Here is a 15,614-nt window from a genome sequence, read left to right as displayed (position 1 = left end):
TTTGCATGGTTTAGTAACTACAAAATAACACAAGGCAGCAAATAGCACTGGCCTGGGTGACCTTGCGTTGGGACTTTGGTGCATTCCCAACTACTAAACCTGCTTATGCCTTCCCCAGAGAGGTGTAATGGGAAGTATGTTTATTTCTTCTTGTTACTTCCTCTTTCTTTGTGTGCTGCATTGTGCATCACATGTAGAATGAGGAATGTGCCTCTAAGCATAGTTGTTGTGCAGGAAGCTGTCCCTTCTTTCACAAAACAGTCCAGGTTGTAACATGGCACCCTTGCACTATGGAGCAAGGGTGCCTGCATTGGTGCACACAGTGTGCCAGCGCTAAGAGGCAGCAGAAATGTGCTATATCTTTGTAAATATACCACATTTCTGCTGTCTTCCTTTCATGCAGTGCAGAGAGCAAGTTGCCTTGCTGAGTTAAGACAAATCTGCCCCCTTGGTTCATCATTTTAAGTAGTATTTTGGAAAAAAAATGTAACTAACAGCTCAAACATGATGGTAATATTTTGGTACAGCGATCCTCCTCTCTTCTGTAAGCTGCTAAAGAGATTAGCTATGGAACGTCTTCCTTTCTACGGAGAGCCAATGAAGGACACCTGGTAGGAGGGCTTTTTAGTTCATAGACGACACACAAACAAAGAATACGACAATACGAGCACGTCCCTGGCAACTATTTCTTTTAACCACCCCACCCCTTGTGGAGAATTTACTAAGGCCACTGGTATCAAACTAAGGGTCCAGTGACACATAAAATGTCTTTGTTTCTTTGGAAGCTAGAGAGTGTTTCCCAAACTGAAATTTGATGTACATAATTTAAGTACTACCAAATGCAATTCTCAAACCTACATGTGGGGAGATCTTCACATGTACATTTACTACTTAGTAGTAAATGTGAAAGAGACCATGGGGAGCAACAGGAAAATAGAGAATATCTACTACTACATACGGGGAGTACGTCCATCAGTGGAAATGACCAACCACTGGTACTGCAAAACCCTCCCACAGAAAATAATCGAGGCAGGGACTTAACATTATTTTCTGTGGGGGGTCTTTTTTAAGATAAATTCACTTATTTTGATTGCTTAAAAATATATAGCAATGTAACTTAATGGTAAATAATAAATAAATATTTCATGATGAAATATGCTAATTTTCTTGCTTAAGAAAAAATTGAACTTTATTTTTTAAATAATTAAATTAATTTAAATTACCTCTATAAATGCCTTTTGGAATTTTTAGTACATAATAAATACAGTTCAACATTTTACTTTTAGTGGATTTTTTAAATAAAACTTTAAATAATACTTTAATGTAATATATTTACATTATTAAATGTTGAATTGAAATTTAATAGTGCTTTGCATTTTTATATAGTTCTATATTTAAAATAAGTATATGCAGTTAATTCTTATCAATATTTAACCGAAAAATATGTTTACCAATTTTTTTAAGTTAAATACGTGTTTTAACATTTCTCTATACTTTACCATAAGGAGCGTTCTTCCCTGGTGGTGAAGAACTCCTCTGATATGTAAAAAGTTACTAATTGTAAAGTTACAATCAAAGATTTTATCACCACCCCCTGTTTGAGAGTTTGGAGACATGTAACTGTACACATTGCAGTACATTTGCAATTAGAAATATTGAATAATCACATGTAGTACATTTACTACAAAGTGTAAGAGTAAATTTACACATGTAGATTTACTATGTGTATATTTATGTTTGTGAATAGGCCCAATAACGTCCCCTATTGGTGATATCTAATGAGCTAGCAGAAGCCTAGATATAACAGTGATGTCTCTGTAATTTCATTATTGAGATTGTTGTGGTAAGTGAATAATTTACACTTTGAACCACCTAGTAGTGTTCGGTGAAAATCTTTTTGTGTAATGTAATATGTCTGAAGGGATTTTCACTGGGTCTTGTTCCTGCCAGCTGCCTCTTAAAGAACGGTCATTTAATGAGTTCCCATGCACACTGAGGACTATGGGGGTCATTCTGACCCTGGCGGTCACCGACCGCCAGGGCCAACGACCGCGGAAGCACCGCCAACAGGCTGGCGGTGCTTCCTGGGCCATTCTGACCGCGGCGGTAAAGCCGTGGTCAGAAAAGGGGAACCGGCGGTTTCCCGCCGGTTTACCCCTGGCCCAGGGAATCCTCCATGGCGGCGCTGCTTGCAGCGCCGCCATGGGGATTCCGACCCCCTTCCCGCCATCCTGTTCCTGGCGGTTTTTACCGCCAGGAACAGGATGGCGGGAACGGGTGTCGTGGGGCCCCTGGTGGCCCCTGCACTACCCATGCCACTGGCATGGGCAGTGCAGGGGCCCCCTAACAGGGCCCCACACAGATTTTCAGTGTCTGCTTTGCAGACACTGAAAATCGCGATGGGTGCCACTGCACCCGTCGCACCCCTGCAAATCCGCCGGCTCCATTCGGATCCGGCTTCCTCTTTGCAGGGGCTTTCCCGCTGGGCCGGCGGGCGATCTTTTGGAGATCGCCCGCCGGCCCAGCGGGAAAGTCAGAATGACCGCCGCGGTCATTTGACCGCGGTGCGGTCTTTTGGCGGTCTCCGCCCGGTGGGCGGCGCCTGCCGCCCGCCGGGGTCGGAATGACCCCCTATATTTGAGAATACCTACCCCAGCATAAACACCAGAAACCATTGCATATACAACAGTCCTCTTGCCATATTGAACACTACAGCAGCAAGTTTGAAGGAAAGACTTGTATCTTTGGACAACACTAGCATATTGGTACAGCAGTCTGGCTTATGATATGTTATGTGTTTATTTAAGGTGTTTGTTTGTTTCCGGTTTCAAAAACATAGAACCATGCAAAAATTTTATTTAAGCTCTATAATACCAATAATTACATTGCAATATTGTATCAACCTTTTGAGAATTGATTAAATTAGCAGACTCATTATTAATCCATGCAATGCATCCATTAATTTAAAGAAAGTGATATAAATGTCCAATCTAAGTTGATGCAAAGCTTCACACTTAAGTATCAAGTGTTGTAGTGACTAAATATTACTCTTACATATGCTGTGCCAGTTTCTTTTCTTATAAGGCAGCCACCTCTAACCGCAAATCACCCCTATTATAGGGAAGTGATAAAATCTAATGTTTACTGATTAACTTCAGAGTTGCCCATAAAAGAGTTGGCACAAAATAATTTTCCAGGATGCACAGACAGAATATGGTAAATAATACTGCAGTTGAAGATTGAATCGGCCCCTATATTCCAGGCTATGCCTGTGTTAGTGATAGAGCAACACCCCAATGTGATCTCAACCCAAATTCCAACCTAATTATTGCCAATGCTGTGGTTTTACAAAGGCCAATGATTTTCCTAACTGCTGAGCCTTCCAACAAACCCGCAGGAACATTTGTGAACATAGAGTTTACTCTTGAATAATATCGTCAAAAGATGGCTTCTCTGAAAAGGGCCTTGGCAAAACTCATCATATAACATCCTTAGTACACTAAACAGGACTATAGTTCTTTTAATAGCAACCCAGGCAGCACTCTAGCTCAATCCTAAATTCAGCTGCACACTACCATAGTTCCTTGAGTTCCTTTGGATCACTGAGCAGCATATTAGGCAGCACCAAGGTATATAAACACACACATATATTATGTTGTTTTAATGTGTTATTCTGTCATCTTTTGTTTAGTACCTTCTACTATCAGAGCAGCACTGAAGTGCTTTCTTACTCTCGACACACATCTTAGAATTCTGTGGAAATGGCTGGAGCTTTTAGCAAGCACTTTAAAACTCTCTTAGAAGACCCTGTCTTTTTGACTGCCAGGATAATATTGTAAAATTATGGAATATTTCAGCAGTAAACTGATATATTATGTCAGCATCCCGGCATTTTATTGCTGCCGTCTAGATAAAACTGTGTTTTATTTTATGGCACAGGAATTCTGATGGAATATTCACTGGTGCCTGTGATGGCTATTAGATTTGCTGCCACAGTACTTAAAAAGGCTTGCATTGTTTATCCTTTCACACTGCACATGATCGGCTTTTGGTGCACTGATGCACAATGTATCAAATAGGCAATGTTTCCCCTGTGACATTAATGTACCCCAAACATGTTTGCTGTCCGTCCATTATTTTACCAGACATACAAGCGATCCGCACATACATGCATTGGCTGCATTGGGTTCCACAGATGAATAATGTTCCTGAGAATTGCCGCAGACTTTTTTGTAATGGAATATTTTATGATTTTCAAAGTTATCTCTCATACACTGGCTTTTAGCTGATGTAATTGGAAAAATGTTGTGAAAAATGCCCAGTTCATTCTCGGAAAAATACATTTCTGGTGTTGTCTCTGCAATACTCTCTAGCTGACTGGCAAATCATATAAAACGTCAAAATTGATGGAGAGGATGTGAGTGGTGGGGAAATAGCCCTAGATGCCACGAAAGGGAATTAAGAAGACAACGACTCCTGGGCCTGCTATTTTTCTCCTCCTGCCTGCTTCACCTCCTGCTGTGATTTTACAAGACGTATGCAAAATATTTAGCAGGTGTGAATTCTGGCATTATTTTTATCATCAGAGATTACTTCCAGCAGAAAATGTCTTGCAATTGAACACGCATCAGACCAGTTCCCTTGTTGATATCTTGCATGAATTGACTGAGAGTTTTGCCCTTGCATTCAGTTTTTATATGAGATATTGCCTAGTAAATTTTGTAAAAGTTTGCATAATTTTTGCAAAGGTTTGTAAAAAAGACACATTTTCCCTTACCTCTAGATTGCATTTAATCACCAGCTTTCATACCCTAAATCTCATTTATGAATGGCCTCAATTTGTTTACCACTCTGTTGGAAATGGCCCTTTATGCAGGGTTTGCCTGTCTCTTTGCTTCTGGCCTCCAGTTTTTGATCCTGTGCTGACTTTCGTTTTTGCTGGCTTTAGGACTCTGGGCCCTTTACCACTGCTGACAAGTGCTAAAGGGCTCTCTGTCTAAATGGTATTAATGGTTGGTTTATCCATAATTGCCATATTTGATTCTCTAGTAAGTCCATTGTAAAGTGCACTATGTGTGCCTAGGACCTGCAAATCAAATGCTACTAGTGAGCCTGCAGCACTGATTGTGCCACCCACATGAGTTGCCCTTTAAACATGACTCAGACCACTGCAGTGTCTGTGTGTGCAGTTTTAACTGCCAGTTCGACCTGGCAAGTACACCCACTTGCCAGGCCCAAATCTTCCCTTGTACTACATGTAAGTCACCCCTAAGGTAGGCAGAAGGCAGCCCCATGGGCAGCGTGCAGTGTATTTACAGGTAGACATGTACTGGTGTGTTTTACATGTCCTGATATTGAAATGCTGCCAAATTCGCTTTTCACTATTGCAAGTCCTATCTCTCCTGTAGCTTAACATTTGGATTGCCTTGAAATATCTCGTAAGCATAATTTCCCAATCGGAGCAGAGATGTGGAGTTTAGGGTCTCTGAACTCATCATTTAACAATACATCTTTTAGTGAAGTTGGTTTTTAAATTGCGTGTTTGAAAATGCCACTTTTAGCTTAACCATTCTGTGCCTCTGGCTGGCTGTGGAATACACATCTGGGTCAGGATGACAGTTGGGCTGTTTGTGAATTCACTCTAAACAGTCGCACAAAGAGAACTGAGGTGTGCCCTGCATATTCTGCACCTTAATAGGGCTGTACCTGACCTTACACAAAGCACTCTCCAACTCCCTGGAGTGTGTCTGGAGCCAGGGCAGGAAAGGTAGGGTCTTGTGCACTACAAATATTTTCCTTTGAAGTTTGCCTACTTCAAAGGCAGAAATGAGTATAAGTAACAGACCTCTGAGAACACTACTTTAAAATCCTTCTGGACTGAGGACATTCCGCCAGGAGGAAGAGCTGTATGCTGTATGCGGGACTGCAACTCTGCCTGTTGCTTTGCTCTGCTGGCCTGATGCTTGCTGCTTCTGTCCTGGAGGTGAAAGGACTGAACTTTGCTTCCTACTTTCTGCTTTCACAGGTTCTACAAGGGCTTGGACTGAGCTTGCCTCCTGTTAGAAGTCTCAGGGACATCAAAGATTTCATCTGCCAGCACCTGGGCTCTCTTGCTGAGAGTCCTGACTCTCCAAGTGGTGTCAAATCCAGTTCGGAACGGACTTTGGAACCAGAGCTGCTGTCCGACTCTGCGCCGCTGCCTGCACCGGAGCCATGATCTCCTCTGAGTGCTACAACCACGACCGACGCAGCAGACCCGATGCTGCAGCAGTGCATCTGAAGTCCCGCACCAGTGTGAGTCCTGAGTGCTGTGCCCCTAACATCCAGGACACCCAACTCCGACTCCGATGCAGCAACAGTGGCCCCTGGTGTGATTACAACACTGCAAAGTTGGCACGTCTTGTCTTGACCGGCTGGATTACTTGATCCCGCCAGATCGCAAGGATCTGATGCCTCGCCACCAGTGCCGCATCACCTCCCCTGCAACCATAAGGAACCAACGTCTCACCTCCCCTGCCTAGCAATAAGGAACCAATGGCTCACCTCCCCAGAAGAAGTAAGCAACCAACACCACACTGGCTCCAGCAATGCCTCACCTCACCGACTCCGTGCAACATCTTTGTTTCCTCGTTATCCAAAGGTACTGTACCCTGTGTCCATACAACCCCGTGACAGGCCCGCACTCCCTTGTGAGTGGCATCAGACTGTTGCGAACGACTCGGTCAAAATGTCGTGCTAGCCCCAGTTGGAGCTATTGCGTTTCTTACTGAGATCCAATCCTTAAAAACATGTATCTTTACTTTTGTGTGTTGGATTTTTGTTGTTTTGGTGTTGTTTTACTCAGATAAATATTGGCTATTTTTCTAAACTGGTGTGGAGCACTTTTGGGGTGTTTTCACTCTCTTACTGTGTGTGTGTGTACAAATAGTTTACACATTGCCTCTGAGATAAGCCTAACTGCTCATGCCAAGCTACCAAGGGGGTGAGCAGGGGTTATCTTAGCTGTGTGACCCTTACCATGGCTAGAGTAAGGGTCCCTACTTGGACAGGATGCAAATCACTGCCAACTAGAGGCCCCACTTCTAACGCACTCTGTGTTGCAAAATGTTTCCACCCATTTAATACGCCTAGTTTTTTTTGTTTTTAGATCACCCGGTTTGGCCTTTTAACTGTGGATGCGTCTCACTATATGTGCCTCACACACAGTAATCATATGACACATGGACTGTACATGTTACTGTCAATGTCTGCCTTTTAAGATAAGGCCACTGCATTCCAGCTAGCATTTGGCTGGTTAAACGTGAACATGTGCACATGTGTGCAGGTTGTGTGTCTTAGACTACCGCTGTGCAGGTTGTCTGGCAGAAGGGACTCTCCAGGTTTAGCTATTGACCTTGGATAAGCCTTAATATATCAGTGGGCACTTATAGGTAAAGTCAATGTGACTTATTGTTTTGTCTGCGGTGACCTATGGAGGAAATCAGCCTTAGAGTGCAGTTTTGCTTCCCTTGGCCTACAAAGTTCCTTGAGGTATAGACCTGGGGTGAAAACGGTGCGCCCAGTTCATATAGTCACAAGTCCCAAGACCATACTTGTACATCTTATGGGTCATCTAGAATTGTCATATTTCTCTGGCTCAGCTCAGGACCAGAGCTCAGACCTTCTGTCACCCTGCTGGGCCAAGTTAATTACATTTCTCCCCAGTAGAGGGAACAAAGGTGCACCACACAAAAAGAGTACTTAACAGTGCTTCCCTCAGCTCCTGAGGAGGAAGAGCTGGGGATGAAAATCTGCATCTGTTAATTACCTGTCACACTGTACCAGGGATCTGTACAGCTCAGGTCCACATAACAAATGAGGAAGCCCAGATAACTGGAGCCAACACAGGAAGGGGCTCCTCTTTGAAGTTTTGGTAGGAAAGTCCTTGGTGGTGATGTCAGCAAGGGACTTACCTGAGACCCTAAAAGCAGATGTGACCAATGATTTCTAGATGATGCCATCTTAAACTATCCTAACATGCTTTGCAGGAGGGTTGGGACAGGGTATGGTGGGTGATGTCACACACTAGGATTTATCAGGGCCTACTAAATCTGTTCCTGATGGCTAGAGCTCACCTCTAGGAGTACAATGAGCCCAAAATTATCAATATAGGTGTCCGAGTTATGACTTTTGGAAGGTTGGTGACCTTTGACATTTTTCCAAGTGGTGGAGCATGTGGGGGCTTTGCCACATTTCCAATAAATATACCTGGAATCTGTTCCTGATGGCTAGAGCTCACCTCTAGGAGTACAATGAGCCCAAAATTATCAATATAGGTGTCCGAGTTATGACTTTTGGAAGGTGACCTTTGACATTTTTCGAAGTGGTGGAGCATGTGGGGGCTTTGCCACATTTTCAATAAATATACCTTTACTGGGTCCAGGGCTCAGGGGTTGGTGCAGGACTAATTTCTTTATTTCCTCAGTTAGGGGCTATGTGTGGGGTCTGCTCTCCATTCCACACCTTAACACTCTGGCTGCCCTCATCTCTCCCAAGCCCGGTGCAAAATGAAATCAGGGGGCTACTGGACCCAAACCCCAAGACCTCAATCTGAGGTTTGGGCTAAGAGTGTCCCACTCCACCCCTCATGCCCGTGTCTGGTGGGGGTTGAAGGCACTCAAAGGGACTATCTCCCACACGACAGGAGAATTAGACCACCCCAGCCAAGGGAGGTGGCAGAGACTGAGAGAGCTGGCCATGGTTGTGGGGTTGTTTGGGCTCCCCCTTCACAGCCCCCACTGTATCATCTACCTTGGGGGTTTCCCAAGTGGGACTGGACTCCCCGAGGTTAAGAAGTATTTAAATGCTTTGCATGGCGCAAACAAAGGAAACCTATGTGGCTCTTCCCGGCACAGTGGGATTGCTGCTACTAAAATATTCACTGCTCCTAGTTGGAGCGCTCTATTATGCCCTGCGAGGCTTTCTTAGTTACCTTTTTTCTTGTCTTGTGGTGGCCTCAGAATGGGCAGGGGTGCCTCAAACATCAACAAGAAAAAGAGGGGAAAGCTACAGGAGGGCATCAGCTCCCTCCAGAACCTTTTTAAAAAGAAACCCTATTTGTGGGAGGGTCAAGGAATCTATGACCCCTTCAGATTTTTCATATATTTTTAAAGCATTCCCAAGGCTGGACCTCTTTCTCTATAACTGGGAGTGTAGTGCCCTCTAGGGACTGGTTCCATGGCTGCATTTTATGCAGCTTGAAGGTGTATATAGAAGACACATGGGGCCATATTTATACTCCGGTTGCGCCGAATGTGCGTCAAAAATTTTGACGCACATTCAGCGCAAACGATGCCCCATATTTATACCCTGACGCCCGATGCGGCGCACAAGGGGAATGGCGCTATGTGCGTGAGTTTTTGGAAGCGGCACCCCGCCCTGCGTTAATGACATGCAGGGTAGGCGTTCCCGTCCAAAAACCCACGCATACAGCGGTGCGTCGTATTTATGCTTCCGGGCAAAAATGACTCCCGGGCCGTAGGCGGCGCCAAAAAATGACGCAAAGCACGAATAGCGTGAAATTTTAACGCCTGGGTCAGGGCAGGCGTTAAAATGGGGCAAACACACCTGTACTTAAGCAGAACACACAGAACAAACAACAGAGCAGCAGAGCAGCAACAGGGAGCTATGGAGGTGCTTTTTCTTCAACGTGCACGTAGACGCAGAGCCCTGCAGCAACAACAGCAGCTACAACAACAACAGCAGGGACCCCAAAGACAGCGCAGAAGGCAGGACAGGATATTCCGCCCAAGAACAACCCTGCATGGCCTCAGGGAACGGGACATCATCCAGAGGTACCGGTTGAACTGGCAGGCCATTCAGCAGCTGCTGGCAAATATCGAACAACAGTTGGCCCCCACTTTAGTGACACCCCGCACTATCCCAACTGAAACAAAGCTGCTTGCCGTACTACACCTGCTGGCAAGTGGCTCCTTTCAGACAACTGGTGCCCTGGTTGGTGGAATATCCCAACCATCATTCTCTGCATTCCTGCCTAAAGTCCTGGATGCCATCATTCGCCTGACACCCCGCCACATCTGCTTCCCTAACACACTGCAGAAGCAGCAGGAAATGAAACAGGGGTTCTACGCCATCAGTGGCTTCCCGCACGTCCTTGGTGCAATCGACTGCACACACGTACGCCTTGTGCCACCTGCTGATTCAGAACACCTCTACCGCAACAGGAAGCACACCCATTCAATCAACGTCCAGGCCATAGTCGATCACCAAGGACTGATCACCAACATCGTGGCCAAATATCCTGGGAGTGTACATGACGCATTCATCTTCCGTCACTCCACCATCAACCAACACTTCCAGGATGGACGCTATGGCAATGGACTACTTGTTGGTAAGGACAAAAAACAAACCCATACACACACCGCACACAAACCCTCTAGGACAAACAACACATACACCACAATAGCAACACCTAGCCAGGAACACACTGAGGTACTCACATCACTAGCCATGTGTCAGAAGTCAACATTTAACCTGTCACACATTGGAATTTAATCCACAGCCTAATGTGAAGACATCAATGAGTGTGGTTGGCCAAATGTCACTTTACAGATTGGAAGTCTCAAAATAACCTGTACACTAATACAATGCATAAGTCAAAAGGTATGGGATGGCCTGGGCTCATACACATGAAGGTGTCAAATACACTTTCACGTTTTAACTCGGCATGGAACTAACATCACACCCCCAGTGAGGACACACAGACAACTGTATCACTAGTCACAATGCTAGGGAGGGAACACTCTACTGCAACAACAAAAACAGTCCTTCTGACAAACGGTTAGCCAACAAACACTTGCTCAGCCAAGGGAAAATATATCAAAGCAAACTTTTCAACAACAACCATAGGTTGGAACATTAGTACACAAAAGAGTCACAGACAACACAAGACAACTACAGCCATCAAAGATCCGTACAACACTGCCTCCTACATCTAATTCAATCCATTCTCTTTCTCTTTCAGCTGATCAGGGGTATGGCATCCAGCCTTGGGTGATGACACCATTCGGGAACCCAATCACTGCTGCAGAGCGGGCATACAATGACACCCACAAGAGGACCCGCAGCATTGTGGAGAGGACCTTTGGGATCCTAAAGTCTAGGTTCCGCTGCCTTGACATCACTGGCGGGAGCCTACTCTATTCCCCAGAGATGGTGTGCAAAATCATCCTCACTTGTGCCATATTGCACAATATATGTGTCCAGAGGAACATTCCCCTCCTTGAACTGGACCCAGGCATGCCTGAGGATGACGAAGAGGAGGATGCTGGGCCGCAACAGGAGGGGGGACAACCCAACACGGCAGCAGGACAGCGTAGGCGCCAGCAGCTTGTAAATAATTTTTTTGCTTAATGTATAATAATCACCTGTATTACACTATTGTAAATAAACACAGATATCAAACACCACATCATGTTTTGGTCCATGCATTACTGAGCACCTTTACTTATAAAATGCTGACGAAGAATGTGGTCTCCTTGACCAACAATGCCATAACAATCATCACAACAAAAAAGAACATTTCAATTGTATGCACAGAGGGTAGGATGTGACATGATACATTGCCATACACAGAGGCCCACATGAGTACAAATGTGGCAAATCCACATGCTACATCAAAACACCTGAGACAGTCTTGCACCCAGACAAAAAAAGTAGATCATGTGAAAGTCACATCACATGTGGTCAGAGACAGGGTGGGACCATCCATGTGTACGTCACCATGTCATCAATGGCTTCTCTCCAGTGGGTGATATGAGCAAAACACAATTGGGACAACATTAGCTGCCACTAACTCAGGAGGAGACCTGGATGTCACAGTGACAACATACACCCAGACAGGTGATAGTGGATCCACATACCAACACACATGTACACATATGTCATACAATCAACCAAATTATTGAAAGTAGACCATCACAGTCGGGTCCCAGTTTGAACCTAGCAGGAAGAATGTGACATGCCACTTAACCAGTTAATGCAGAAAGGGACACAGACACCCACTAAAGAATATTCCCCAGAACATCAGGAACGCTCAGAGTCTTCCAAACATAGTCATTGGGAAATGGTAGGCATGTCAGCTCAAAATCATCATTACTGCAAACTTCTAATGGGCTAATGAGATGAATGAATGGTCAACAGTCATACATACCATATGGCCTTACATTAGCCTGCTGCTGCAGGTTTCCCATAAAATATTAAGCCAAGCCATGGATACTGTAACTAATCAGGATGGTCAAATCCTAGGGTGCTGGGGGCCTAAGTCCACTTCTACGGTCCCACAAACATACACAAATCCTGTACTTGTGAGCCAAACACATGCATAAGGTACATGTGTGGCCTACATGTCAAGAGTAGAACACAAAGCACAAACACAAAATGAGGCTAGGACATGGTTAGCCCCATAATAACTGTAAGTGACCATTGCACTCCCTGTTAGGACTCCAGATAAAAGCATCACCATCATAAGTGTGGACCAAATTTGGAGAAGGAATACATCATGGTATCCCATCCATCATTTCCAAACAGCCATCAGCAATTGCCACAAATATGTTGACAAATATGGAAAAGACATTATGTAACGTATCCACACCATTACTGTGTGAATGCCTGCCATACATACAACAATGGACATGTGGCATATCCAAACACAAATGTGTATCACATTGCCCCGTTTGACCCTGACAAATCACCTTCCCCAAGTTAAAAACATGAAGACGTAACAAAAAGATTTGATCATAATTCTACGCATACAGCATGGGTGTCATATTTTGGTCACGTACATGAGTGCACAGAATGCAGAGTCAAATCTGAATGTATACAAAAATTTCACAGATTTAGACAGCAAAATATAAGTTACATCATATTTCAGATTTGACTCAGCAGCATGTGCATTCCTGTACGTTTCAAAAATATGACGCCCATCATGTATGCGTCGGAAAAAATGACGCAACATGCACATATTTTCGTACATCTCATACAGTAAATGAATCTTAATATTCATATCATATTTTTTCACTCAGCAGCATTAGCACTCCTGTAGGTGGATAAAATATGACGCCCATCATGTATGCGTCGGAAAAAATGACGCAAAAGGCACATATTTTCGTACATCTCGTACAGTAAATGAATCTTAATATTCATATCATATTTTTTCACTCAGCAGCATTAGCACTCCTGTAGGTGGATAAAATATGACGCCCATCATGTATGCGTCGGAAAAAATGACGCAACATGCACATATTTTTGGACATCTCGTACAGTAAATAAATATTAATATTCATATCATATTTTTACACTCAGCAGCATGTGCAATATTATGCGTCATAAAAAATGACGCGAAATTATGTATGCGTGAAAATACGACGCAAACCGCGATTAAAAAACGGCGGCCATTTTCTGCAGGAAGTGATGTAATAGGATATCCTGTTTGCCAAATCTGTATTGGAAGTTGACTTTCACTTTCACTTTGCAGTCTCAGATGTTTCTAGACTGTGTGGTTCAGTGAAGAGTGTTGTCCTGTGAATTACTGCTTTGTTGTCCTGTGTAGCTTGTCTTTTGTACTTTGTTCAGTCTAATATTGTTGTGTATCATTGTCTCAGTCTGTTAAGTCTAGTTTTGTCCATTCCTGTATTTGTTTGTATTGTCTGTGGGAGTCTGTTGTGGGTAGGGTAGTTATTGGGGTTAGTTGGGCTATTTTCTCCTTTTCTTAACTTCACACCTCTACCTTTCCCCATTTCCTACTTTATTTTTTCTGTTTGTCATCAGTCATAATGTCAGGGAGGCCTCGCCTGTCCAGGATGGGCGAAGATGAATTGGGGGGATTTATCTGGCTAGTGTGCCATTTCCTCCCGCTGATGCTGGAGGCTGGGGGCCGTGTGATACAGGGGTATCACACGGAGGCCCGGAAAATTCGCTGGGAGAAGGTGCGCCATCACATGGTCCGGGTCCATGGGAGCATGCGGAATGTCCATCAGTTGAAACACCGCTGGGCCGATCTGATCACGAGGGAACAGGACCTGCTGGACCACCTGGGAGTCAGGATTGGTGGCCATGTTGGTGAGTAGCAATCAATTACATGCACATGATAGTAATCTGTGTGTGAACATGTGATGAATGTTACCCAATCTGCTAGATAAGGAGCTGCCTATGTGTAATGCTAGGGAAACCTAGGCCCTTGTCAATATATATTGATATCCCCAAATTGGCTACACTTTTTCTCCCTCAAACAGCAGAAACTTAATACATATATCTGTATTTGGCAGGTGTGGCCCATCTCTGCGTGATGCAATGATGCAAATGCTGCCTTACTAATGTTTACATATGTGCCCTAATGTGTACGTGTTGCACAATGTGTATGAAGACATATGCTAGCAGTCAGATGGCTCAGTTGTTCTACACATACCAGATGGCTGTAGCTGTATGTAATGTAGTGTAGCATTTGTGTCAGACAAGCAACACGTTAATGGCTCTATTTGTACTCTACATGTCATAATGGGCAATGAGTAAGTCATGTCGAAACAACATACCTACATATGTAGACCCCATCGCTCGAAATCTGATTTGAATCCCATGATGATGATATACATGTGTGTTTTCTACACGTCACATGAAGTCAGATATGTTTTCCACAGATATGTCACATGTGTGTGTGGTTGCTGTGTGTTGAACATGTCCACATAGGCTGTTTGACTGTGAGTGGTCATGCAGTCCTCATGGAACAAGTGTCTGGATGTCTCTCTGGAATGCACATGCTGAGATGTTTGGATAACAATATTGTCGGGGCATAATTATTGTGAGTAAACTTGGACGACACCTGACTGTCCTGGCCACTGCATGTGTGTAGTAGGGTGTGTAACTGTAGCAGGAGAATCATCCAATGTTAATGTTGAATACAAACTCATCCATGCAGTATGAGCATGTGTGAAAGTGTATCATTACCATGTCATATTCTCACAGTGTCATTGTAACAGAATTATTTTGTCAGTCCACCCAGTCTGAGTACATTCTTCCTGTCATGCTTTACAGGTGGACCAGAGCCTTACACCGTGGGAGAGGTGGCACACTTCGACGACCCCGATACCTACAGTGAGTGTTGCCTGAGTGCTATTTGATATATTTATTTGCCAATGACGCAAAATGGACTACTGTGTGTTCAAGAGAAATCATGATGTGATGCGCTGGCCGTTCATTGCCATTGTCGTGTTAGTGTGATATCAAATTGGACTTATGTTTCTGTTAAGCAACACCTAGCCATCTCTGAGATTGAGGGGCTGTAGGACATTACAGTTGGGCCGCAATGGGGAATGGGATGAGTTACTTAGAATACACTGGTCAAAGTAAGACTTGGTCGGGGACTTGACATGAACTGAGTCTGCATATCAGACTGACATTCTCCCATATAGCTTAGGCACATGGCTGTGATGAAAAGTGCATCTTCCTAGTTGAGGATGGACTGTGCACACTGTAGGTTGGATCTTCCGGGGGCATGTACTTACACAAGCTGAACTAGGAGTGTGTGTGACTTGAGTGCAATGGCCTATGTGTTCTGTTGA

This window comes from Pleurodeles waltl, chromosome 9 (genome assembly GCF_031143425.1).
Source record: "Pleurodeles waltl isolate 20211129_DDA chromosome 9, aPleWal1.hap1.20221129, whole genome shotgun sequence".
Taxonomy (NCBI): domain Eukaryota; kingdom Metazoa; phylum Chordata; class Amphibia; order Caudata; family Salamandridae; genus Pleurodeles; species Pleurodeles waltl.
This window is presented reverse-complemented; position numbering follows the sequence as displayed.